Source organism: Stenella coeruleoalba (genome assembly GCF_951394435.1).
Source record: "Stenella coeruleoalba genome assembly, chromosome: 6".
NCBI lineage: Eukaryota > Metazoa > Chordata > Mammalia > Artiodactyla > Delphinidae > Stenella > Stenella coeruleoalba.
Genome location: NC_137151.1, coordinates 88,223,853 through 88,250,990, shown reverse-complemented (window position 1 = coordinate 88,250,990; position 27,138 = coordinate 88,223,853). Strand labels below are relative to the sequence as shown.

The following is a 27,138-nucleotide window of genomic DNA, read 5'->3' as shown; positions in this document are numbered from 1 at the left end:
TTATTATAAAGGTTTGTAGTGTTTTCTTAAAGCTCTAGTGAAAACATAAGGAGTAATATCACATTTTTGCCTTTTAGCCAATGTTCTGAGTTTCCCTGCTTGTTCTAAGTCCCTCTAATACCAGTGGTTACCAAAATTCTGATTTTCAACTGCTTTTCTCAGTTTACTGTCATTTCCTATGTTTGTAGAGTATTTGAATGACTAGCTCCAATGTATCTTAATTAAAAGCACTTAAAATATTCAGGTCATAAATTAGACTTGCAGTTTCTAAATGAATTTTGACTCGGGCATTTAACCTACCTGTGAATTTTATAACCCTTTCCCATTAAAAAGGGAAAAATATAAACTGTTGAAAGATGATTGCTAGTTATTCAGCCACACATTGTAGTACGCCTAAAGATTTTATTTTCCTCAGAAACCTACTACTACTTATAAAGTTCATCCATCATATGTAATGAGAGCTGTCAGGAATACTTAGTGAGAAATAGCTGCTTGATATGCTAATAGCAGCCCCTCAGTGAATTCATTTTGTTCTGCTTCTTGACATTAATGGTTTTCATAATCTAATGAATGATGTGTGCAATAGAAGTAAGGCCACAGGGAAAGATCATATAAAGTTAAGGTAGGGAAAATCTTTATCAGTATTTGCATTCATTTAGTAGAATGCATTTTATATATATCCATATTTACCATGACTTTTACTGATTTCCATTTTAAGATATCATTTGGAATTAGGGATTCTAGTTTACTTACTGCCAGTTTGCATTCCCTAATGGTACAGTTGTTTTGGCTTCTCTTCTTCTTTTACTAACTTGGTCTGGTTAGTAAAAATGCTAGTGAGGAGTGATCTCTTATATCCTCAGAAGTAGATGAAAATTTTGAGTCCTTAAGATGCTACTGATTTATAAGCAAAAAGCAGTCGGAACCATGGAAGTGCTGATGCAATCAATAATAATTTGATCGGTTAAATCAGGAGTGCCATTCTGAGCTCTCTGTTCTCTAGAGCTATGTGTGTGATTAATTTATATGAACTTCTTGCAGTGCAGCTTTAAAAGTAGAATAGATGCACATTTGTCAGGGACAGTTAAGTAAGGTGCCTCCTGAGAGTAGGTATGTAAACGACCTCTCAAGGTCCCTTACAGTCTTAAGATTTTATGAACCTATAGTAATCAAAATGGAGTCACCCAAGTCAGTACTTACAAGGTTATAGATACAAACAAAATTTAAAACAAGGGAGTATCAAGGGGGTGTCCCTAACATTTCTCAGCAGATATCTCAATTCTATTTTTAAAACAAGATATTTAAACAAAATATAATAATTCTTTAAAATGTTAAGTATTAACACATTTTAAACTCTAATGACTAGAAATTGTATTTCTTTAGCTAAAGAAGCATTGACACACATTGAAGCACATTTTTTTTTGCTAGATTTATTATCTTTTATAAACTGTGTTATTGTAAATAGACTGCACTTTTTTAAAAGATAAATATAAGAGGGGTCTTAATTTTTTGGTTAGAGAAAAAAAGGGATTTTTTTCCAGTAGAGGAAAAGAAAATTCCACCTAACTAAATATCCAGGTTTTTAATAAAGCAAATGAACAGGATTCACAGGCACCAATGGGCTGATTAATTTACTGATTTATCTTACTTCTTGTGGCCAATAACTTTTTCTCTTTTCACTTCTACGGCAGATTTTGTATTTGTGTATAGCAGTTTTGAAATTGGGAAGTAAGTAGGAACTGATTTCATACTCGTCTGATTTTATGTGGTTGCACTGTGTATAGTTGTATTTTACGTGACCAACTACGTTGGGAACACCTAAGTAGTCTATATTATCTCTGAATTCTGCGAGTCAGATTGTCTTGGTTAGAACATAGATTTGCCAGCTGTGTGATATTGTCCAAGACACTTAAATTCTCTGTACTGTAGTTTCAAGTGTGAAGTGTGGATAATGGTATCTTTATCAAAGGGTTGCTGTGAGATTTAAAAAGATAAAAGTACTTAGAACAGAGATTTACATACTAGTGCTCAAAGTGTATTGGCTGTTTTTATTCATTAACAAATATTCAATGAGTGCCTACTAAGGTACTGTTCTAGACATGGGGGCACGATGATAAAAGATAAAATCCCTGATCTCATGGAATTTACATTCTTATGGTCTTAAAACATTTATTATTCCTAAATCATAATATAGGATATTGAAAACTTATGCAATAATTGCTTACTGACTAAATGAATGAATGGATGGAATGGATGAATGAGTGAATAAATAGACAAATACCTACATCTGTGACCTACTTGCTCTTACTATGTGCAAGGCAGAGTGAATAAATATAAAATGTATGTTAACTCACAGTAGGGAAATTAAGGCAATTAGCCATAGAGATGGGTACTGATCTGGCAGCCATGCTTTTTCAGGGGTGTCGTAGAAAACCAGAGTGGGAAGTATTACAATCAGTGGAAGTGCTGATTGTGAGACATCAAAATGTCTTTTCAGTGTATGGAGGGGTGCATAAGTCTCTGCGTATCCATTCTTTTAGCTTACTAGTGAGTTTGATTTTAAGAACTTCTAGTAAGCTTTTGGTCCAAAAATAGTCTTCCCTTATGAACATCTGCAAACTCACTATTAACAAATCATCCCTTGATTTTACATGTGGATACTCAGTTGTCTAGACATGATTTGTTGAAAAATACTATTCTTTCCCCATTTGTTTGTCTTGGCTCTCTTGTCTAAATAAATGTAAAGGTTTAGTTCTAGACTCTCAGTTCCCTCCCATAAGGATATGCCTATCCTTATGCCAGTACCAGCCTAGGTTACTGTAGTATTGTAGTAAGTTTTGTAACTAAGAAATGTGAGTCTCCAAAATTTATTCTTTTTCAAGATTGCTTTGGCTATTCTGGGTCCCTTGCATTTTCATATGAACGTTAGGATCAGCTTGTAAATTTCTGTAAAAATGCCAGCTCCAATTTTCATGGGGTTGTGTTGAATCTGTAGTATTGCCATCTTAACACAATTAATTCTTCCAATCCATGAATGTGGAGTATCTTTCCATTGTTTTTAGGTTTTCTCCAATGCCTTATAATTTTCAGTGTGTTAAGTCTTGCACCTTTTTTGTTAAGTTTATTCCAAACTACTTTATTAGTTTTTATATTATTATAAATGAAAAATTTTAATTAATTTTATTTTTGGATTGTTTATTACTAGTGTATAGATATACAGTTATTTTTATATATTGATCTTGTGTCCTGTAACCTTGCTGAGATAATTTAGTAGTTCTGATTTGTGTGTGTGTGTGTGTGTGTGTGTGTGTGTGTGTTTATTCTTTAGGATTTTTCATATATGATAATGTATAAAGGTAGTTTTTCTTTCCAATTTAGAGGCTTTTTATCTATTAATTTTTTCAAATGTAAATATCATCAAACCTTCTAGGAGGCATAGCACATTCATCTACCAACATTTAATGACACTGATTTTATTAGAGCTTTCTTTCAAAGTTACAGGAAAGGTGGAGACAAGAGATATTTTCAAATTCCATGATTAAAAAGCTTCAGTGAAAGAAGAAGGGTACAGGTGACCTACCTAGCTTAAATTTACTTTTTCACCTGGATTGCACCCAGTTCCTTGATTACCTGGTCTCGGTTTCTGTCTTTAGAGAACTCGAGAGGTATGGCAGAGCTCAGTGTGTCATCTTTCACCAAAGGTTCATAAGGGAGGAATTTATGAGTTGACTTGCTTACTAATTTGTAGACCCTATCCATTCTATCAACAGATTTAATTGGTGTTTCAATTTTCAGTATGAAATGCTAGCTCATGTAAGACAATTAGATCTTTTTTTCAAATCATAATTCTCAGTCATTACATCAACTCTATGAAATATAAATCTATCACATCTACTACATTCACTTCATCCATGAATTATGTATTTCAATTGAGAAAGTAATTGAGTTTGCTTGACATGATTTACTTTTTAAAAAATGCATCAAGCTCATTGCTCATGTTTTCATTATATTTCACTCATTTGTGGTTATTTTGGTTAGTGGTTTATGAATGATGCCATAAGAGATTGAAACTTGGCTTATAGGTGGCCTAAGAATTCTCAGATGGGGTTAGCAATGAGTTTCTTCTAGCTTATTGTAGTTTTCTTTTTTCAAAATAATGGATCATGTTTCAATTCTGAAATTTATATTAACTGATTTTCCTTAAAGAACATCTTAATGAACATCTTAATGAAAAATATTTAAAATTCACTTTTACATAAACATTACTTTTTTCTGGCTGTAAGAATACTCACATTTATCAGTATACATGTATTTCTAAATCATTAAGTGGAAAATACAACTTGGATTTCTCACTGATTATGTCTTACTCTTGTAGCATCTAAGTCTCTTTCATATTCTGATATGGAAAAATAAAATCAAATTATTATTATTCAGTGACTATTACGTGGCAAGAATTGTGAGGCCTATAGAGTGTGTAGAGTTTAATTTCTGCCTTTGAAAGGTTAAATTATCAATTTAATCTTTAAAAATGATTAACATATTTTATTTTTTATTTAATGAATGGTCTGTATTATAATATCTTGAGTTACCATTTATTTTATTTTTTTATTTTTTGCGGTACATGGGCCTCTCACTGTTGTGGCCCCTCCCGTTGTGTAGCACAGGCTCCGGACACGCAGGGTCAGCAGCGATGTCTCACGGGCCCAGCTACTTTGCGGCATGTGGGATCCTCCCGGACCGGGGCACGAACCCGTGTCCCCTGCATCGGCAGGCGGACTCTCAACCACTGCGCCACCAGGGAAGCCCACCATTTATTTTTTATTGTAGTGTACTATAGTCCTATTTCAAATAAATTTTACCACTCCAAATATATAATTTTATTTTATTCTTAATCTTTTTATTATGAACTATACTTCAAACATACAAATATAGACTGAATAATATAGTGAACTTTCAAATATCTATCACCCAGTTTCAACAGTTACCGTCACATGACTGGTGTTTTCTCATCTATGTCACTCATTTTCTCCCCTCTCATATTATTTTAAAGAAATTTCCATAATTTCTTAATAAACAGTTCAATATTTCCTTCTTAAAAATAAAGAATACCCTTTAAATATAAGAAATGAAATAATTTCTTAATATTATCAAATATCTAGTCAATTAAAATGTCCAGTTATCTTATAAATGTCATATGTGTTTAGTATTTTATTTGCCTAAGGATCCAAATAAAGTCCACATATTGCGATTAGTCTGTATGTTACTTATCTCCTTTAATTTATAGATTTTTCACTCTGTCTCTTTTTTCTCTTATAATTTATTTTTTGAAATAACTAGGTCATATGATCTGCATTATTTTCTACAGTCTGGACATTGCTGATTATGTCTCTTAATTGATTAATGATACGATTAATAGCTTCTAACATATGATTAATATGTTCTAGTCTCTATATTTACTGTGCAGTATTAGTAGTTGGATCTAATGAACTGAAAAGACTCAGGAAGACTTTTTTGTCTGTCAGATCTACTTCATGGGTGGTGGTATGTTCTTCCCTTAGGAGGCACAATATATCTCCATGGATTTCTTTTCATGGTGGTACTAGCCATTGATGTGCAATGCCTATCTGTTAATTTATTAAATGTTGTTATATATATGTGTGTGTGTGTACACCTATACTTATACACATATATTGTAATATATATGAATTTACACACACATGTGTATATATGTGTGATATATATCTGTCAATATTATCTATATCTATATATATATATATAGAGAGAGAGAGAGAGAGAGAGAGAGGGAGAGAGAGAGAGAGAGAGGAGAGGAGAAGAGAGAAAAAGTGAGAGAGAAAAAGAGAGAAAGAGATTTCTCATTTACCAGCTTGTGTTATGTGTAAAGCATGGGTACTGTAAATGAGGTCCCACTTGTGCATGAAGAAACATTCTAGTACAGGGCCAGAAAAATGCTATTTTCCTTTTTTGCTTTCCCCACACAGCTTATGGAGTCATTTTTTTTTTCTATTCCATCATGGGCACTAACCTCTCCTATGCTTACTCCTACCCTCAATGTCTTGTTCTAAAACTCGCATAAGCCACAAGCCATGAGTTGCTAGTCACCACTATGGGTTTGAATTATCTCTTCATTGACTAAGGATATTATATTCCTAATTTTGAGCTTAGCTGTTAAAAACACAATATTATATGTAGCTTTATTTGTGTTTAAGTTTCCACATCAGCTCAGTCAGCCATATTTCCTAGAAGTTTTCTTAACACGTGTGTGTGTGTGTGTATGTGTATGTGTGTATAACACTTTTCCTAAGATCAGATGCCTTTCAAATGTGTAAACATACTGTGGAATATAAATATACTTTTCTATAAAAGATAATTCCAATTACTCATACAGAACGCCTACTCATTTGAAGTAATGTGACTAAAGATTGAGCTTGTTTAATATTATGTATTATAATGCACTTTAGTTTTATGAAAATTTGTACTGTAAGATGGATCCAAATTATTAAAATGTACAGATATATAATTGAAAACAGAGACACAAAACCTGTGTGCCCTTACTTGAAGATAGTTAAGATCATGACTTCCTACATATTAGGTTCTTCATGCAAATCCTAATATGAATTATTAATTCATGAGTTACATTAAATGATTATCTTTAATATTCTACAATAAGTTTTAAATTCAGAAATTAAATTTCACAAAATTTATAATGCTGTTTTTTATAGTGACTCATTTTTGCAGTGAGCAGTTGCACCTGACCTATCAGTTTTGGTAATGGTACTGGAACTCGGTTTCTATGGATGTCCAACCACATCAATGGTTGCTGATTCCTTTACAACACCTGTTAACACTACTTCTTGTGTCGTGACTTTCGGGCTTCCTAAATTTCTAAAATGGCAGGCTCTGGAGGAATCATTTACATTGAAATTGAATATTTATTATAGTAGGCTGCAAATGTTTTTTAACATCTTTATTGGAGTATAATTGCTTACAATGGTGTGTTAGTTTCTGCTTTATAACAAAGTGCATCAGCTATACATATACATATATCCCCATATCTCCTCCCTCCTGCATCTCCCTCCTACCCTCCCTATCCCACCCCTCTAGGGGATCACAAAGCACTGAGCTGATCTCTCTGTGCTATGCGGCTGCTTCCCACTAGCTATCTATTTTACATTTGGTAGTGTATATATGTCCATGCCACTCTCTTACTTCGTCCCAGCTTACCCTTCCCCCTCCCCGTGTCCTCAAGTCCATTCTCTACGTCTGCGTCTTTATTCCTGTCCTGCCCCTAGGTTCTCCAGAACGATTCTTTATTGTTTTATTAGATTCCATATTTATGTGTTAGCATACGGTATTTGTTTTTCTCTTTCTGACCTCCTTCACTCTGTATGACAGACTCTAGGTCCATCCACCTCACTACAAATAACTCAATTTCATTTCTTTTTATGGTTGAGTAATTATTCCATTGTATAGGCTGCTAATTTTTAAAGTTCAATAGCTCTCTAGTGGTACTCATAAGAGAATGTAACTACCTCTAAATTACTACTTTGTAATAAATATGGAGATGAATGTTCTTATTATAACTTTTTCTTCTTCTTGCCTGACAGGAAGTAACATTATGGCTGGCTTTACATCATTAATAACTAAGAGAAAATCAGGTAGATGTTCTATTTCATAGATCTTTTCATGGTACCATCAAGATGCATATTCAGTAGTTCATTTAATGATTTGTCTGCTAAAAGCAAAAAACAGAATTACATTTCCTTCACTAGTTATCAAAAACACATAGTACATTACTATATTAAGACAGGTATCCAGGTCAGGTTATGCCCCAATTACTTAACCGCAAAATACACAGAAAAGAGAAGCAGAATTTAAAAGGGACTTGGTTTTAGGGAACCAAGCTATGACTCCTTGGGGAGAGACTGATAATAAAGCAAGTGCAAGCAGCTAAAAGGAAACGTGGCAGAGGTGGTCCAGTTCGTAATTAGGAAGAGAGACCTGATAGAGTACTGTGGGGATGGATACCTGACTTGCTTGGAAATAATAATATGTCTTTTTCAGTGTGTTTAAGTATAAATCCACATACTTCTAGCAAAACTCCCTTTTAATGCCAAGAAAAATTAAGACTACTTGTTGTTTTCCTCTACCGTTGGAGCCATCTTTGCCTTTAACCTTCTTCAATAGCTGTCTCCTAATGTGGTTCAAATAAGGTCTCTCTGTCCATTCAGACACACTGTGGGTAGTCCCAGGAGCTAGAATCCTGCAGAGTGGATCTCACTGATTCTAAAGATATCATGATGGGAAAGCTTAGCTCACTTTTAGACTCTTTCTTCAGCAAGTATTTTTATATTCAGTTATTTATAACTTTTATTATTTCAACATATGAAATAATAGTAAACAGTTGTAACTACAGACATGTGAAGATATTCACGTGACTTACAGCTATGCAGACCTATATATTGGTACATCCTTAGAAATGTAGATTTCAAAATCCCCTAATAACTTTCCTTTATGCCATGGGGGGAGAGAAATCAGACATTCCAGAAATTAGGTATCGTAAAAAAATGAAATAGTAATGGAAGAATTCATGAGGAAATGTGAATTATTAAGAAAAGAGAAATGTAAAGCTCAGGCTTTCTAGCTGGGTTCCAGAACTGGGCTTTCTGAATAGCAGCCTCTTTCTTTGTTCCTATTCACACCTAACAAGCACTAAGAAATTCCAAGTGTACCTATTAAGTAGCTTTCGAATCTGTGTACTTACTTCTATTGCTATCATCTTAATTCCTGACACTCTCTCCTTTCTCAAAGATATCTCTGAGCACCTCTTAAATAGCATTTCCATTTGTATCCCTCTCCTTCCTCACAGCCCATTATCCCCATTAAAACCTAATGAATTATTTACAAAACAAATCGGATTATTTCACTCCCCTGTGTAAAACCTTTCAGAAAATTCTGACCTGTATTAAAATCTAAAAATACTTAAACCTCAGTCTATGAAGCTCTATATGACTTAGTCCCTAGGTATTGAACTTCTGATATTTTTCCCTCTCCACACTGGTGAAATTAACAATTGAACATTTGCAAATGATGTTCCCTTTGCCTGACATATTCTTTCCCCCACACCTTGCCTAAGTAAACATTTTATTTTAAATGTTATTTTCTTAGAAAAGCCTTTGCTTCACGTCCTACATCTTTGTGTTATTTCTCATCAAATTATTTTTCTTCTCAGAATACTTCTGTTAATTTTTAATTATAAATATATAGTATGATTCTTAAAAATGTCTGTCCTCATTGAAAATTAGCTCCATGAGGGCTGTATCTCCAGTATGTGATAGGATTTTTGCATGTAGAAAGTGCTCAAGGAAGAGTTGTTGATGGACTGATTCCTAGGTAGGGAGATAAGAAACCTGGGAGAGTGATTCATGTAAGAGCTTTCATCTTCCTTGGGGTAATGGTGGTTGAAGAAAATAGAGATTATCAGTTATCATTCTTAAACTTAGAACAACTCAAAAACTGTTTTCTTTTTTTTTCTTTCGATATGCAGGCCTCTCACTGTTGTGGCCTCTCCCGTTGCAGGGCACAGGCTCAACGACCATGGCTCATGGGCCTAGCCGCTCTGCGGCATGTGGGATCTTCCCAGACTGGGGCACGAACCCGTGTCTCCTGCATCAGCAGGCAGACGCTCAACCACTGCGCCACCAGGGAAGCCCCATGTTTTCTTTTTAATTTTAAAAATTATCTTCAGGTAGGACTTTATGCCTTTTCTAAATATGAACGAAAGACATGTAAGTGCAAGTTGGATGCTTTTTGGAATCAGGATATGATTGATAAAGCAAATATCATCTAACAATATATTTCTAGTGTTTATTATTTAAAAACACTTTAAATTTTAACTAACAGCAAAAAATATTTACAAAGCTAGGCAATACAACAGTTCATATAATGGTACTTTGACTCTAAGGACAAGACGATTTTACTTGACTAAGAATATTTACTTGGTGTAGAGGGATAAATTGTACCACATCTTCCACTAAATTGGACTTCCAATTAAATTAGATGTTCCCCATTCAGATAGGAATGCATTGCTTATAAGTTTATTGGAGTATACCACCCATAAAATAAAAATTAATTTTGTCATATAATATAAATGCTGTATTTACTTACGGAACATAATTATTTGTGGCCATTGGTGAAACTGTGAGACTCTATGTCATAAATATTACTACTTTCCTTTTACCATTATTTAGTACTATTATGGTTGTTTAAAAATAGGACTCAATAAACATTTGGTGGATTGTTGGCTTAGTGAGAGAAGTTTATACAGTAGAGTTCTCTGATTATATAAATGTAGATTTGGAAACCAAGATGGTATCATTCTTGGGTTCCAGATTTCATTTGTCCTGGAGGATTTTCCTTCAATTCACTTGCTCACATTTCACATTTAGTGTGGATCAATGAGACTGTGGTAATCATTAGCTATATTCACTGATATTTCCAGGTCTTCTCCTTATGGGATTATAATAGGATTCCATTTTTTCTGCCTTTGTTAAATTAGATATGGTCTTGTGAATTGATTTGACCAAGTAAATATGAATAGAAACTATGCGTCACTCTTGGCATGCATGAGACAGAAAGAACAAGTGCTCAATTTTTCGTGTTGATGTCCTCTGGTATATCATCTGTGGTACAATGGAAGGCAGATTGTGTACCTAAGGAATTTATTACTCTAAGAAAGAGGATGACAAACAGAGTGTTAGTGGTGTGTTAGTTGCTGTTTGGCAAGTTGTGTTAAGAAAAAAAAAATAGGTTCAGAAAATAATTGCCTAGTTTGTAAACGTTTATGCCGTGGAATACTGTCTACAAATTCAGGGAGTTGTGGGGTACTGCAGGCAACCACTTCTCAACCCAACAATAAAAGATAAAAAGAGAAAATCTTCACGAGATGAAAACCAATTAAAACTCTATGCTGCAGCTGGGGTAAAATTAATAGGATGGCTGTCATATCCACTGTGAACACATCTGACTGTTTTAAATAATAACTGGATAAATAATATGTTACTATCATTAGAAACTAAAAATATTTGTTTCCAGTTTTTTTTTCCTCACAGACTTTACCAGAATATTTCATATTTTAGTTCTTTCAATTAACCATTTAAGTTTCATCATATACAAACTTACAGTGATTTTCCCCAGAGATCCCTTTTGACCTCTCCTGATTTGTTGAATTTGATTCGGGACACTCCCAGAGCCACTCTCCCATTACAGCTGTCCTTTAACTGTTCATCTATTGGCTTTTCATTTCTCTAGTTGCTTTTTTCCATCATTTTGATTCTGTCTTCTTTTACTCACTATTAAAATTCTTACACTTAAAAAAAGATATTTGTTATATATGGGCACCATTATGAAATCATTTTATAAAAATATTTTGGAAAGAGTGAGACCTAATGTAAACTATGGACTTTGGCTTATTATGATGTGTCAGTGTCATCAACTGTAACAAATGTACCACTCTGGTGGGGGATTTTGATAATGCTGGAAGCTAGGCATGTGTGGATGTAAGGGGCACATGGGAAATCTCTGTACCATCCTCTCAGTTTTGCTAAGTTTGAACCTAACACTGCTCTAAAAATTAGTCTTTAAAAAATATTTAGGGTAGGAGGAAAGAAAGTCCTCAGTCAGCTGACATCTTCCAGTTTCTCCATAGCTATTTTAATATAGGATATTAAAAAGACTTTAGCTCTCATTGATCGGAAATATATCAAGACAATCTATTTTAGTTGTATTTTTCTGTTTTACAGAATAGAACCTCATGGGGGGAGGGATAAATCAGGAGCTTGGTATGAACATACACACACCACTATATATAAGATAGATAACCAACAAGGACCTACTGTATAGCACAGGGAACTCCATTCAATATTCTGGGATAACCTATATGAGAAAAAAACAATCTAAAAAGAATGAATATATGTATATGTATAACTGAATCGCTTTGCTGTATACCTGAAACTAATACAACATTGTAAATCAACTCTACTCCAATAAAATAAAAAAAAAAAGCCTGCCTCAATAATTTATTTAACTGATTGGTAAACTTTTTTTGTAGACTCTATCTTTCAATCAATAATGACAAAATTTATTTCTGAAATGATTTATATATTTGAAATACTTATTATATGATGTGTTAACTTATATTTTTTTAAGTTTGTTTTCTTTGTAACCTCAAAGCCTGGCAAAGTTTTTCTAATTCATTATCTTCACAATGTTGGTGATATTAATCTCAAAGAAACTAAACCCACCTATATCATTCCATAGTCCTCTTTAATCTCCTGTCACTCTATGCCATGGGTATATAGTGTCATCACTTCTAGAAAATGAACACAAACTCAAATTTAGATAAATTTAATTCTCAGCCTCAGCACTATTGACATTCTGGGATGGATAACTCTTTTTTTGTGGGGAAATGCTCTGTGGATGGCAGGATCCTTGTGGCATCCCTGACCTCTGCCCATTAGAGGTTCTACTGGCCAGTAGAACTCCCCAGCTGTGACAATTAAAATTGCCTCTAGAAGCTGGTAATATCTCCTGAGGGACAGATTGCCCTCAGTTGAGAACTATTGTGTTAGATGATAAATATTACATAAGTATTTATTATAAATGTAATTTATAATAAATATATGTTAATAAATATTAAAGCAATTTATTTTAACAATATTATTAATATAATTTGTATAATAATAAATATCAAATAAATATGTTTACAAATAATTAGAATACTATTATGTTTGCAAAATGATAATTAGAATATTCTGCAAGGTCAACCACAAATACATATTTAAATAGAGGAATTAAGTGTATGTTAAAGGAAAATAAAGAAAACCTTAAGCTGTAATTTCATTTAAATGAAAAGAAAAAATATTCGTTGGAGGTTTATTTTCTCATTGTATTAATTCCTGTTATCTCTTTAAAATAATGTGGAAACTGTTTGAATAGAAAATAAGGGAAACTAGGAAAGCATGCTTGAATGTTCAGAATCAGTGTGCTGGGATGGACGGTGAACATTCATAGGTGCACATTTACAAACGTGTAAGCGGGAGCCGTGCATACAAATCTCATTAAAATTATGAACATTTTGCTCTTACTGCTTTATAAATGTACAAGGAACAGGTGGATACATATCTGTCTAATTAATCAGCAAACATTTATTAGAAGCCTGAACAAATGAAAAAAGAACATTTCTGTACATTCTGATATTACAAGAATTTCCTTAATCACATTCAATTGTTCTCCATTCCTTAATCACATTTAATCCCCTTTCCCAATTTAAATTAATGCTTTCTCTGAGTTTGCAAGGCAAGACAGAATCCATGTTCTTTTTGATGAGTCACAAAATATTACTTTTGTCCCATAAAAAAATATTTTTATATTTTCTCACTGTTTGCCCATGAGGTCCTCTATAGTTCTGGACACTAAGAAAAATATATTTTCAGAAGTGGGAACCACAAGAAGAATAGCATCTGAGAGCAATAACACATAAGAACTAGTCTGGACTTGAACAACTTGTGATACATCTGAGTGAAGAAAATATCTACTTAGGACAAAAGAAGTGTCATGTATAGTTTCAGGAAACACAAAGAACAAAGCTAACAGCACGGGCTAGGAGCTGGTTATCCCAATCACGGCATTCTAGTATGGCTTCCTAAACTAATTTGTTGTTACCTGATGAAAAGGAGCAAAACAAAATAAAAAATCTCCAGCATGTCACCTTTCATTAAATTGTGTTTGTCTGAGATTTTGTTATTTGCAATTGCTCATCTGTTAAATTAGAACTTTTAATTCTTCACAGTTTGTCACCTTTTTAATTCTGGTCTGTTGACATGCACTTTTTTAATAAATCCAAAGAAAGTTGAAAATGCAATTTGAAAGCAAATTAGCAGTTATGCTGGCTGCTAAAAAAAAAAAAAGCCTCATGCTTCATCTGTGTTGTTTTAAGTATGCTTTAAAAGATGAACCAGCTGTGTAAAGAAGTTGTTAATCTGTTTTTTTCTGAACAGCTACCACATTAGCCAATGTAATGGAGTCACTAGTATTTTAAATGTCTTTCCCCTGTCTTTTCCTCTTTCCATAATATATCAGAGGACATGGGTGATTTGAAATAAGTATTTATTTGAAATAATAAAAATAATCAGCAAAAAAATCTTGATGTAATAAAGGACAGGACAAGTAAATGAAAAATAACAAAGATGTATAATATATATAAAATATAAAATGAAATAATATATAATGAGCCAAGCAACAGAAAGTATGTACCGGATGTTTCTATGCAGTTTAGGAAATGACAAAATTACAAATGTTCAAGACACATGAAAAATATTCAACACTACTGATAATGAAAGTAACACAAATTAAGTCCAAACAGTAAAACTTACCTAGTATGGCGAAATTTTAAAAAGTTAAGGGGTAATATTGCCAAGAGCATGGAAAACTGAGCTCTCTTCCACACTGTTGATGAGAATCTGGATTGTTGCAACACTTTTGCAGAGTTTATCAATGCTTAGGAATGTATCCCTGGAAAAATACAATGATTCATATGGGTATGTTCATTGTAGCATTGCTTGAAATCTCAATCTATATATCTGTGGAGGAATGTTTATATCAGTTGTAGTACATCTCTATTATAAACAGTAGGTATGTTTGTCTTCTTTAAATAGGGTAATTTGTGTGTACCACCTTGAGAAACATCTGTGATCAAATAAGTGTCAAAGCAAGTTGCAGACCTATATACCTAGCCTTTCCCATAGCATGGAAAGAAAAAGAAAATTACTGTTATAAAATATATATAGATATAGGTTCTAAATACTCTGTGCTTTGTTTTGATCTCTATATATGATAAAAAACTATGTTATGTTTTGATCTAACTATTCACAGGAATATTTAGATGGACATAATTCATGGAAGAGAAGACAGTTTAGTGAGAGATAGGGAGATGAAGAGGTAGGAAAAAAAGTTGATTGCATATATACTGAACAGTTAATAGTGATCACCACGAGAGAAATTTAGAGAGCTGAAGTGATGGGGTAAGAAGTCTAGTAAATAAACAGATTGAGTGGTGTGGCTTATTTGCCTTATTAATAAAAAAGAATGCATATCTTGCTAGATTGCTGTGAGAACCACAATGAATATCAAGTACCAAGTATATTTTATAGAACAGAACAAAGAATAAATATTTACCACTACCAAGAATATTGCTAGTGCTACTACGCTGACACAATCACTCCTGCCACCCAGCACCACCTGGGATTGACCTGGGGCTTGTCAGACATGTGTATCCTAGCAGGAGCTGATTTAAGAATTGCTTAACAAAAGAAAATTGCAATTTGTGTTCAGGTCATGCACAGGAAACAGAAGGCCCAGAAATTTGTGTGAGAGAGAACTTGGGGGACAGAGAGAGAGTGATGTTATCTTAACTCCCCTGTGCAGGCTGTTTTTTCATCCTTGTGGGAACTTTTGTACTACTGACAGGCCACATATGGCTACTCACCTGACATTTCCAAGCAACATGCTAAACCCATATGATAGACAGTAAAGAACTTGGTTTGGTTTGAAACATAAGTAGTCCAGGCTTCACCCAGGAAATGATTCAGGAAGCTCTTTGGTACCTGTTCCTAGTCTCTAACAGACACTTCGGTGGAGGGTGGGGCAATTGAAGACCTTCTGTTGTACTCAACCAGCAACTAAGCGTTCCACTGTGAGACTATGTGTTTCCTTTGAGGAAAGAATTGTTAATTCCGAGATTCTCTTAGGCCATACGCCAGAGCACCAAGTCTGAGCCTTACCTCTACTGTTCTATGTAGATGATATGCAGAAGTGTAGGAAGTGTCTTTGGGAACTTTCTTCCATGAGTTTTCATCTTTCCTCTGTGATAACAGTTGACACGGGAGTGGATGCTCTCTCAATGAGACCTGGGGGACTGTTGCTTTCTTGTCCTCAAATCTAACTCAGTGCTTAGCCTTTGGGGCTCTTCCTTTGCCAGTGCTCTTAACCCTGGGAGGGATATTTATCTTCTCCCTTCCAAGTAGACCAAATATCTCATTTTCATTATCCTTTTATTGCTATCATGCTATAATATGCACATTTAAAATAAACTGAACAGGCTAATTAGGAATATTTGTGCTATTCAGATAGCTCTTAATTTCTCACCAACAAAATAAGGCACAACTGACAAAGGGAAGGATAGGATTCTAGTTTGTGCTGTTAGGTTTCCAGGTAAGAACGGAGGCTGATTGTAAAGTCAAGCATGAGTTCCGTACTAAAACATTTAAATATACGAGTCCTGAATTTAACATTTTACTGTTTGTTCATGGTGGTTGCATGTTTAAGTTAGTTTCTTAATTTTCTTTACTTTAACCTAGGGTAATGAAATTGGGTTATTTCAGTTTGCTTTATTCTGCTTCAAACTATATTTTTATCTTTTAGTAATGCTTTTGAGCATATCAAGAACCCAACTGACACGTTCTGTTGAGTGATATTCAATATAATCCCTTGGAGAAGGAAAGAGTGTAGGAGATGTGGAGGGAAAAAGGTGTATTTTGTGTATTTTAATCTCTCATTTTTTTTCTTGGTTTTGGTTTCTTGTTGTCAGCTTTTAAACTTTCTTACCAATAAGTTTCTTATAATCTGTTTATTTTTTAAGATGGTGGATGAGCAAAATGAATTATAGACAGTATTTCCTTTTTAAGAGGGCCTCCCACACCCCATACCACCCCACCTTGGAAAGCGTGACTTGGAGAACAATTGTTCTGAAGCTGAAGCTTTTCAAAGCATTGACACAGATTGAAGGAGTTGGGGGGAAAGAGAAAATGGAACGCTGAGAATCTGTCCAGCTATTGTTCAAACAATCAATGAGAAAGATACTGACCTTTTATGTTCGCAGCAGTCATTTTTGAACAAACAGAGGCTGTCAGACTTCTGATTTTTTACTGTGTTGCTTTTTCCCTCTATGAAAAATTGTAAGGAGGTTACAGTATAAATAAGAGAAAATTCTCAAAGACAAGTCAGGATATTGCAGCTGGTAATGCCATCAAGGCACTGATGCCAAGGCTCTTGATGAGTGGGTTCTCAGAAAAAAGGAAAAATGAAAGTACTGTGATTTGACCTTCCTGGATAAACACAAAACACAATTTAAAGATCTCTTTGAACATTTTAGCAAAATAAATTTTATACTGATAATAACACATACAATATTAAATAGAAATGTTACATTTTTACTGTTAATTGTTTTGCTTACAAAGTTGTATTGCAGCAGTTTGTAAAATATCTATTTATAAATTAATATACCTGACATTGAGTTGTCCTTTCTTTCCTTTTCTTTTCTTTTTTAGTACTGGCACTAAACAAGAAAAAAAAAATCAGCTTTGGTTGCTTCACTAACCTAGGATATGATGAGGTTGGTAAACTCAGTTCAAGTTAAATTTTTTTTGCCAATGATATTGCACTTCTGAGGTCTATATTCACTCTAGTGGAAAATTGGTTGCAGTAAGCTAAATATTTATAGGCTACTAGACTTCTAAAAATTACTAATTCTTATGTTTGTCTTTCTGACTGCTAACATATTCTGTACATATCATTTTTAAATGACTTATTCTTTGTTTCCCCCATATATGTAGAGAAGACTGGGCTAAACACTTGAATGGTTGTATGATCATAATTTAAGTAACTTTACAGGCTAATAACTTCCCTAAAGAAGCTGTTCTGTCATCTACAAAATGGAGAGAATAACATTTTGAGATAGAAATAAAATAACAAATGAAAATTGTTTAACATAAAGCATTAAAATGCAACATTTTAAGGCAGTTAAAAGACTAGAGAAATTATATATATTTGATTCAAAAAAACAATCTATGTGAATATAAAGATTTTACATATATGTGTCTGTGTGTGTATGTATATATACACACAGATATATAAAAGCAATGTAATGCATGTAATGCATATAATTTATCGTTATCTGTATATCTCCATGTATACTTAAGAAAAATTATGTGCGTTGTGTATGTGATCCTAACTCAGTTTTAGCTTACATAAATAGAGGAATGTATAGTTATATATCATTTACTCTTGGGTATGTTCTTCTCTGAAACTATCACTATACGTTGATACTTATAGGTGTGGCCTAAACATATTGGTGATGGATATTTTTCAAGGTGTGGTATTGAGAGTTACAGGAGAAATGATACTGGATATGGAGTCAGAATAACAAGTCCTGCGTCATGGATATGTCAAATATCTGAGACCTTTAAAAACTTCAATTACTTTTCTGCAAAATGGTAAACAGATTACTTAGTATACAGAACTATTGGAAAGTTTAAATGTGATTATACTAATGAAGGTGCTTTATAAGACCAAAAAGAATGATATGTGACATATGTTAGTACCTAGAGCAAACTGATATAGGTGAGTTACAGGTGGCGATGCTTTTTAAAGAGTAAGGATTTATGTGCTCCCTCTCCTTGAGGGAGGAGTCTCTACATAAATTATTTGTAATTCTTCTTCATGGGAGGCTTTTTTCTTCATGATTTATTTATTTATATCAGTATGGACTCAAGGATATTTATTTTATTGTGGGTTACAATTCAATAGAACTTCTTTCTTTTCTTGTTCCAGTTGTTCCACTTTTGGCCACTGGGGGCTCTTTCAGTTGGCCCCTGTGGCCCTTTGGCAGGCATACACCCATTATTGTGTGTTTTTGTTTGTTTTTTGGTTTATTTATTTATATTATTTAGCATTTCCTTTCTGGTACTACAAGATGTTCCAGTCTCATCTCATATATTTCCTGCCTCCATTCCAGAATCTTCTGTTTCTCCAAGAAGCCCTGTTTTTTTTTAAATTGGAGAATGGAATTAGAAACCAAGAGATGGGTGCAGATGCCCTTGTTGCAACTGAGATGTGCTTGCTTCTAGGCCCTCTTGGCTGACAGCAAAAAAAAAAAAAAAAAAAAAAAAAAAAAAGTATGTGTCTGTACTAATCTGTGTATATCTAGCTATCTATAAATACTTCTCTATATAACTGTATGTATATATATTAAGCTAAACATGCTGTCTTCAACTCTAATCTGTTACCATACGGATCATTATAGTCCCCTCCCCTTCCTTTTCTGTAAACTCCAATGCCAACAATGAGAAACCTGGCTTCCACCATCCACTATCAATTTACTTAACTGTTTAATTCCAATGTGCATGTAAAGCAGTATCAAAATTGTTAACCCATTTTCTGTTACCTTTTTTCTGCCCCTGGATAAAGATGTTTAGATTTCTTATTATTTTTAATCTTTACACTCTTACCTAGTTGGTTATTTCTTCCCTTCTCTCTTTGCTCTACTACTTTCTTTGGGCTTCTCTTGAAAAATCCTCAAAATACATTTCCTCCCCACTTATATATGATTTCTTCAGTTAATAAGTTTTAATCTCACAGGATGTATATCAACCTACTTCAACTGTTTTTTGAATAGGTCCAGGTTACAAGGAACTATTCAATTAGTGCTAGTCAAGAAGAAATCATTGAGAAACTAAAATTTTAGAACATTGACTAATTTTGAACCATTGCATGCTCTCAAGATTTAAATAAATTGTAATATTAAAACAATATTATATTTACATGCATCTTGAAATATACTTAAATTGTTTTATTTCTTTGATTATGTATACTTTGGTTACAAACTCCTTCTGTTTGCCAAAAACAGAAAAAATTAGGTGGTATGTTTGGCATTGAAAAGAACGATAACCTCCATTACTGGATCAGAAACTGTATAAAGTTATGAAATATGATATTTATGTTGCTTTTTCTTTCCTATGGAAATGGGGAACATAAGATGGCTTTTGGAACAGCTGAAGAAATATTTCAGTACATAGCTTTAGAGAAAACACAAGCAATACAAAATATTTACGACATAAACAATTTTTGTGCAAGGTCCCACAGAATCTGTGTTCTAGGTATAGTAGAGGTGCTGTCCCATTAAAAAGAAAAGCTACAACAACAGCAAAAAAATTGAAAATTTCTCTGGAAATATATATGCTTATATGAGATAAGAGTATAATCATTACATATATTTATTTATTTATTGACTCCGGCTGGTGTTAACATACAAAATCACTTTCATATGTGTGAATTTCCACTCTCCTGTCTTTAAGGCACATATATGTAAACTGTTGATTCCCCAAACACTCAGCATTTAGCAGTGTCCCTATAATGCACAGGAAAGCCCACCACAAAAATGGAATTATCCAGTTCAAAATGTCAATATGCTGAGGTTTAAAAACTCTGATCTAAATAAGTATGCAATACTTGTTCACACTGTTGAGGATGGTGAGCATATGCAGAAATCCATTTAATTGGTGCAGTCACTTCTGTAACCAACGATACAGAGTTAGGCCAAACTTTCAACGTTAAGGGCATTATTCTAACTTACTTCAGATACCAGCTGCAAGTTCAGGGGGTTCTCAGGCCGTCTGTACCTCTGACCAGCTGGCTATAAATTCAGGGTTCCTCCTTACCCCTTCAGGGTTTGATAATTCACTGGAACAACTTACGGAACTCAGGAAAACATTATACATAGGATTAAAGTTTTATTATAGCCAAAGGATACAAATCAGAGCCAAAAGAAGAGACAAATAGGGTGAGATCTGGAATGGTTCCAGACATAAAGCTTTCATGTCCTCTCCCTGTGGAGTTAGGACACATCTCGATCCTGGCACATCAATTTGTGACAATATCCAGAGTATTGCCAAATAAGAAAGCTCACCTGACCCTTAATGTCCACAGTTTTTATTGAGTTTTCAATACATAGGCATGATTGATTGAATCATTGGCTATGTGGCTGACCTCAGTCTCTAGTGCCCCTCTGCTCCCTGGAGGTCTGGTTGCTTCACATAGCTTGAAATCCCAACGTACTTTCTGGGATGGCCAGTCCTCAAACTTCTTTAGCACAAACTATCTAGGGCCCCATTATGAGTCATCTCATTATCATATGCTAGCATGATTAACAAAGATATTCCTATCACCTGGAAAATACCAAGGATTTAGAGACTGTCTCCCAGGAACCAGGGACAAAGAGAAGCCAAAGTCCTTATTATTCTGGAATTGATTTTCTAGATAGATGAATGTATAATGGTGAAATAATATCATTATAATCTGAATATTTATCAAAAATTTTTACCAACACTATATTTTATAAATATAAACAGGAGCAGTTGATTGAAAACATTTTGCAAGTCACATGTAAAAAATGTAAATAGGAAGAAAACTTGTAATTTCAATCAGAGAAGAGGGTAAGTTGAGAGTACACCTAAAAAATATATACAAGTTTGGATACTAATCTGCAACTTTCTACCTCTAGGAAGACAAAAATAAAATAGTTTAAATATAATTCAGAGAATTTTGATTTGTTAGAAGAAGTTTATTTTCTTACAATTATAGGTATGTATTACTGAAATTAAAGCTTGAGAAAAATGATTTTGAAATCTATGAAATGTATATTATAGAATATATAAATGCAATGAAAAAGGCATTTAAAAGACCTTGGGAGTGGAAAATTTAGAACAAATCAAGATGTTAGTTCTTTTTAGTAAACATCAGGTTGTATAAGACTCAGATATTAAATACTGAGGTGCACAGATTATGAAAAAGTATAATTGCTGAAGTACACAAGCTAAAGGAGAAGCAGCATATCTGACCAGATAGCTTATTTGTATTAACTTATAACAAATGAGGTATTTATAAAAATAATTTCAAGAAAGTAGAACGTGATGTATAGTATAACTATATATGCATGCAAAAAATGTGTGAGAGCAGAAAGGAGGAACAGAATAAATTGTAAACAAACAAATAGAAACCTACAAAGAATACTTCCGAGGAAGGCTATTTGAAAACTACCAGGATAAACAGAGTATCAACCTTTTAAGAAGAAGGCCATTAAGGCAAGAAGACAGCACTACAAAATCTGGAAAGTGTTTAGTTGACCAAAATTTGAGGATAATAGCTTTCTTTTGTAGCTATGGTTATAAAATTGGGGGTGGGGGTGGGGTGGTATTATTACAGTTGAAGGAGAAAGACAAAGAAGTATTTCCTAGAGCATAGTACAGATGAATATGGATGGAAAAATGTGTCTAACTTTTAAAGGAAGAAGAAAAGGAGTAAAAATTTGATGAAAAAATAATTAAAAATAAATTTATTATTTTCAATTAAAAAATTCTGGTTTAATTTGTTTCACAGAGAAAATATGAAAGAATGTTTCTAAATATTTTTGATAAAATATCATTCCTTTAAAAGTTCAGTAAATGATGCTTCCAGTATTACCCAGCTTGATTGTTTCAAAAGTAAATGTCTTCTCAAGGATCTTTCTGCCTTCTGATCCTAGGACTCTAACCACCATAGCCATCAAATATTTTATGGGCTCTAAACAGAGAAGGGTGAGAGTTCTTTGGGAAAATATATTACTCTCCATAAAAGAAGTGCTTGGATGACATGATTCATGACATTTATTTGACATATTGCACACCATTTTGATTTTTAGTTTGATTCATTTGTGTGATGCAAAAGAAAAGCAGTACCATAATTTGTTGATTTATGGTTTGTAGTGTAATTACAATTGAACTCACTTTTAATCTGACTTTCTTAAAGTGTTATTAGAATATGATAGATGAAAAGGTATCAAGCAAATAGCCCTTCAAGTCTTAATTTGTATTTGCTAATTTATTAACATTCTTTTTAATATCATTGTCCTTGCATTGGCTGGTATAAGCCAAACAGCCTGTAATCAACTGGGTCCACTCTGAGATCTGCCAAGCCATTACTCATATACCTCCTACCCATACTGTATCCTGGGGCTGAGAACATACCTCTCTCGAAATATATGAAAAATATCATCATCATTAAGGCTTTACAAAATTACTCTCTGCTACCTTTTAAAAAAAATAAGCCATACTCTATGAATTTGATTTAGTTGGCCTACTATAAGAATGTCTCAAATAATTTGAACATCTGATAAAGAGAACAAAATATTACTGTGGAGGGATAGTGTAGCAGTCTATTAATATACATTAGGAAGGTTCAGACATGGCCTTTTGATAGAAGGCAAGTGAGTTTTATTAGGAGTGTGGATAAAGTAACAACTATAATGAATGACCCAGGGATTCCTACTAGTAGTATTAATAAAGGAACTGGAGAGTTGGAGAAGAGTAATGTGAAACTCTAATATTACAATACTTACCATTCCCTGATGTGAGATTGACTAGTATATGTATATTATATATGTACATATATCTAAATGTATATTATATATGTGCATATATTTTAAATTAACTTTTATTAGAGTATAGTTGATTTACAATGTTGTGTTAGTTTCTGCTATACAGCAAAGTGAATCAATTACACATATACATATATCCACTCTTTTTTAGATTCTATTACCATATAGGTCATTACAGAGTATTGAGTAGAGTTCCCTGTGCTATACGGTAGGGTCTTATTAGTTATCTGTTTTCTATATAGTAGTGTGTATAGGTCAGTCCCAATCTCCCAATTTATCCCTCTCTTCCCTTTCCCCCTTGGTAACCATAAGTTTGTTTTCTACATCTGTGACTATATTTCTGTTTTGTAAATAGGTTCATTTGTACCATATTTTTAGATTCCACATATAGGCAGTATCACATGATATTTGTCTTTCTGTGTCTGACTTACTTCACCCAGTATGACAATCTGTAGGTCCATGCATGTAGCTGCTAATGGTATTATTTCGTTCTTTTTTATGGCTGAGTAATATTCCATTGTATATATATACCATGTCTTCTTTATCCATTCATCTGTCTATGGACATTTAGGTTGCTTCCATGTCCTGGATATTGTAAATAGTGCTGCAGTGAACATTGGGGTGCATGTACCTTTTTGAATTATGGTTTTCTCCAGATATATGCCCAGTAGTGGTATTCCTGGGTCATATGATAGTTCTATTTTTAGTTTTTTAAGGAGCCTCCATACTGTTCTCCATAGTGGCTGTATCAATTTACATCCCCACCAACAGTGTAGGAGGGTTCCCTGTTCTACACATCCTCTCCAGCATTTATTGTTTGTAGATTTATTGTTGATTGCCATTCTGACTGGTGTGAGGTGATACTTCATTGTAGTTTTGATTTGCATTTCTCTGGTAATTAGTGATATTGAGCATCTTTTCATGTTCTTGGATTGGAAGATCAATATTGTCAAAATGACTACTACCCAAGAAATCTACAGATTCAATGCAATCCCTTCAAATTAGCAATAGCATTTTTCACAGAATTAGAACAATTTTTTTTTTACAATTTGTATGGAAACACAAAAGATTACAAATAGCCAAAGCAATCTTGAGAAAGAAAAACAGAGCTGGAGGAATCAGGGACCCTGAATTCAGACTATACTACAAAGCTACAATAATCAAAACAGTGTGGTACTGGCACAAAAACAGACTTATAGATCAATGGAACAGGATACCAAATCCAGAGATAAACCCACACACCTATGGTCACCTAATCTATAACAAAGGAGGCAAGAATATACAATGGAGAAAAGACAGTCTCTTCAATAAGTGGTGCTGGGAAAACTGGACAGCTACATGTAAAAGAATGAAATTAGAACATTCTCTAAAACCATACACAAAAATAAATTCAGAATGGATTAAAGACCTAAACGTAAGACCGGATACTATAAAACTCTTAGAGGAAAACATTGGCAGAACACTCTTTTTTTTTTTTTTTTTTTTTTCGGTATGCGGGCCTCTCACCGCCACAGCCATTCCTGTTGCGGAGCACAGGCTACAGACACGCAGGCTCAGCGGCCGTCGCCCCCCGGCTCAGCCGTTCCGCGGCATCCTCCCGGACCGGGCCACGAACCCGCATCCCCTGCATCGGCAGGCGGACTCCCAACCACTGCGCCACCAGGGAAGCCCGGCAGAACACTCTTTGACATAAATCACAGCAAGATCTTTTGTGATCCACCTCCTAGAGAAATGGAAATAAAAAGAAAAATAAACTAATGGGACCTAATGAAACTTAAAACCTTTTGCACAGCAAAGGAAACCATAAATAAGACGAAAAAACAACACACAGAATGGGAGAAAATATTTGCAAATGAAGCAACTGACAAGGGATTAATATCCAAAATATACAAACAGCTCACACAGCTCAATATCAAAAAAACCAAGCAATCCGATCAAAAAATGAGTGGAAGATCTAAATAGACATTTCTCCAATGAAGACATTCATGTGGCTAATAGGCACATGATGAATTTATTTATATGTCATTCTTAATTTAAGTTTAATTTTTTTTTCAAATTTTATCTATCTGAATACATTATTTTACCTAGGGTTAAAAAATACATATTTATTACTTTTATTGTACTCATAAAATACAACCTTTTTCTCCTTACTTTTCAGAATTATTATTTTGTTTTCCCCAAATGAGTTGTTGCAGCCTTCTAGGAAATTAAGTTATATTGTAACTAAAGCACAAAAAGATATCTGAGTTTTTTCAAAGTGAAAAATGGTAACCACCTATTAGTAATTTTTCATTTACAATATTCTTCTATTCTAGTGGTATTATTAAGCTTATTGAGCATCTAGTTTGGAGTTCAGGCCTGCTCATCCTAACCCCACTCCTTTCAATGACTCCATATTGCTCCAGATTATTGTTCCTCCTGACTCCAAAGTGGAATCATCTAAATCTGGTCATTGACATTTAGAACCAGGGGTGGTGCCGACCATGAGAGCAATTGGTGTTTAATTGCTGATACTGACTATTCTGTTTTTATTCAATAAAGAATTCTCCTTTCAAACCTTACTATGTACCATATCTAAAAAATAACAATATAAGCACATCAGTTATCAATTAAGATAATCTAAACCACATAATTAATTAATACCATACTCAAGTTGGGAGGGGAGACTTGCTTTGATCTACTTCTGGAGCAGTTCACAATGGTAATGCAGGTAATCATACATTTAAAAATTCTGGTTTTCTTTGTTTGTTTTTTCTCTGAGAGAGTTAGTCACACTAATTCACCCTACCAGCTTTGGAGGTAAAGTAAACCATTTCCACAATTTTCACCCTACCAACTTTGAAGGTAAAGTAAACCATTTCCACAATTGAAGAAATAAGAACAATCACTTCAAAGACTTCCACCCAGGAGTTCTTTACTATAAGGACTAATTCCTATAGAAACCTTTATAATTATCACTGAGTCTTCAGTCTGCTTTCAAACATTCCCAATTTTACTATCCTTTAAATGTGAGTCTGTGATTGATTTAAGATACTATGTAGTCCTAGGTTGTTCATATTTGTGTATTTTGTTCACAAAGAAAATTTCACTAAACACCAAATGCAAGGTTGTCTGTATCTAGATTCACTGTCTCTAGGAAGAAAGAAGATCCTTAAGATGAAGTCAGTTTAGCAGGCACTGTGATTTAAAAGCAAAGTGACCCAAAACAAAACAGACAAAACAAAACAAAGCACTTGTGTTTCATATGGTTGATGCATTGTCATTCAGAATTTGGTAATGACTAGATTTATAAGCACTGCAATTTTATTTGACAGATAATTTTTGAAACTAGAATGCATGTACAAAATTTTGATTCCTATTCTTCTTTAGCAGAAATAATTTTGTTACCACTCTTAACTGAATCTCATTACTGAATGCCTTTGGGGAAGGAGTGGGGAAGATATGAATAAAATGAAGAAAACAGGAATACTTTCTTAAAGTAGTACAAGGAATGGACCTGAAAGGTGTATTTTATTCTATTAAACACTTGTTTGGGGTATCAAAAACATTTACCATATGCACATTTACATTCCTTTTTAAATAAATTTTTATTTATTTTATTTATTTTTGGCTGTGTTGAGTCTTCGCTGCTGCACGCGGGCTTTCTCTAGTTGTGGCGAGCAGGGGCTACTCTTAGTTGCAGTGCACGGGCTTCTCATTGTGGTGGCTTCTCATTGTGGAGCATGGGCTCTAGGCGCATGGGCTTCAGTAGTTGTGGCACATGGGCTCAGTAGTTGTGGCTCACGGGCTCCAGAGCACAGGCTCAGTAGTTGTGG

The 27,138-nt window shown here is 33.9% G+C and overlaps 1 protein-coding gene across 10 annotated transcripts in view; it reads left to right on the top strand.

Moving 5' to 3' along the window:
* LOC307187471 (uncharacterized protein) overlaps window positions 1–27,138 on the top strand; it is a 1,029,543-nt gene that overhangs the window by 313,489 nt on the left and 688,916 nt on the right. For all 10 annotated transcript variants that reach the window (XM_079923575.1, XM_079923576.1, XM_079923567.1 and 7 more), the window contains one exon: window positions 17,403–17,467. The gene's annotated coding sequence lies outside the window, so the exon portion shown is untranslated. The remainder of the gene's footprint in view (window positions 1–17,402; window positions 17,468–27,138) is intronic.